The 2,182-nt window shown below is 35.6% G+C and overlaps 1 long non-coding RNA gene across 1 annotated transcript in view; it reads left to right on the top strand.

The window, feature by feature from the left end:
* LOC114487225 (uncharacterized) overlaps window positions 1-2,182 on the top strand; it is a 34,652-nt gene that overhangs the window by 1,021 nt on the left and 31,449 nt on the right. The window lies entirely within an intron of this gene.

The following is a 2,182-nucleotide window of genomic DNA, read 5'->3' as shown; positions in this document are numbered from 1 at the left end:
TAGTGATGTTGAGCATTCTTTCATGTGTTTGTTGGCAATCTGTATATCTTCTTTGGGGAAATGTCTATTTAGGTCTTCTGCCCATTTTAGGATTGGATTGTTTGTTTTTGTAATATTGAGCTGCATGAGCTGTTTATGTATTTTGGAGATTAATCCTTTGTCCTTTGATTCATTTACAAACATTTTCTCCCATTCTGAGGGGTTTTTTGTCTTGTTTATAGTTTTCTTTGCTGTGCAAAAGGTTTTAAGCTTCATTAGGTCCCATTTGTTTATTTTTGTTTTTATTTCCATTTCTCTAGGAGGTGGGTCAAAAAGGATCTTGCTGTGATTTATGTCATAGAGTGTTCTGCTGATGTTTTCCTCTAAGAGTTTGATGGTGTCTGGCCTTACATTTAGGTCTTTAATCAATTCTGAGTTTATTTTTGTGTATGGTGTTAGGGAATGTTCTAATTTCATACTTTTACATCTAGTTGTCCAGTTTTCCCAGCACCACTTATTGAAGGCTGTCTTTTCTCCATTGTATATCCCTGCCTCCTTTGTCATAGATTAGTTGAGCATAGTTGTGTGAGCTTATCTCTGGGTTTTCTATCCTGTTCCATTGATCTATATTTCTGTTTTTGTGCCAGTATCATATTGTCTTGATTACTGTACCTTTGTGGTATAGTCTGAAGTCAGGGAGTCTGATTCCTTCAGCTCCGCTTTTCTTTCTCAAGATTGCTTTGGCTATTTGGGGTCTTTTGTATCTCCAAACAAATTTTAAGATTTTTTTGTTCTAGTTCTGTAAAAAATGCCATTGGTAATTTGATAGGGATTGCATTGAATCTGTAGATAGCTTTGGATAATATAGTCATTTTCACATTATTGTTTCTTCAAATCCAAGAACATGGTATATCTCTCCATCTGTTTGTATCATCTTTAATTTCTTTCATCAGTGTCTTACAGTTTGCTGCATACAGGTCTTTTGTCTCCTTAGGTAGGTTTATTCCTAGGTATTTTATTCTTTTTGTTGCAATGGTAAATGGGAGGGTTTCCTTAATTTCTCTTTCAGATTTTTCATCATTAGTGTATAGGAATGCAAGAGATTTCTGTGCATTAATTTTGTATCCTGCTCCTTTACCAAATGCATTGATTAGCGCTAGTGGTTTTCTGGTAGCATCTTTATGATTCTCTATGTATAGTAGCATGTCATCTGCAAACAGTGACAGCTTTACTTCTTCTTTTCCAATTTAGATTCCTCTTATTTCTTTTTCTTCTCTGATTGCTGTGGCTAAAACTTCCAAAACTATGTTGAATAATAGTGGTGAGAATGGACAACCTTGTCTTGTTCCTGATCTTAGAGGAAATGGTTTCAGTTTTTCACCACTGAGAACGTTGGCTGTGGGTTTGTCATATATGGCCTTTATTATGTTGAGGTAAGTTCCCTCTATGCCTACTTTCTGGAGGGTTTTTCTCATAAATTGGTTTTGAATTTTGTTGAAAGCTTTTTCTGCATCTATTGAGATGATCATATGGTTTTTCTCCTTCAGTTTGTTAACATGGTTTATCACATTGATTGATTTGCGTATATTGAAGAATTCTTGCATTCCTGGGATAAACCCCACTTGATCATGGTGCATGATCCTTTTTATATGCCGTTGGATTATGTTTGCTAGTATTTTGTTGAGGATTTTTGCACCTATGTTTATCCGTGATATTGGCCTGTAGTTTTCTTTCTTGTGACATCTTTGTCTGGTTTTGGTATCAGGGTGATGGTAGCCTTGTAGAATGAGTTTGGGAGTGTTCCTCCCTCTGCTATATTTTGGAAGAGTTTGAGAAGGATAGGTGTTAGCTCTTCTCTTAATGTTTGATAGAATTCGCCTGTGAAGCCATCTGGTCCTGGGCTTTTGTTTGTTGGAAGATTTTTAATCACAGTTTCAATTTCAGTTCTTGTGATTGGCCTGTTTATATTTTCTATTTCTTCCTGGTTCAGTCTCGGAAGGTAGTGCTTTTCTAAGAATTTGTCCATTTCTTCCAGGTTGTCCATTTTATTGGCATAGAGTTGCTTGTAGTAATCTCTCAAGATCCTTTGTATTTCTCAGAGTCATTTGTTACTTCTCCTTTTCCATTTCTAATTCTATTGATTTGAGTTTTCTCCCTTTTTTCCTTGATGAGTCTGGCTAATGGTTTATCAATTTTGTTTATC

The sequence above is a fragment of the Physeter macrocephalus genome, chromosome 11 (assembly GCF_002837175.3).
Source record: "Physeter macrocephalus isolate SW-GA chromosome 11, ASM283717v5, whole genome shotgun sequence".
NCBI classification, from domain to species: Eukaryota; Metazoa; Chordata; class Mammalia; order Artiodactyla; family Physeteridae; genus Physeter; species Physeter macrocephalus.
This window is presented reverse-complemented; position numbering and strand designations above follow the sequence as displayed.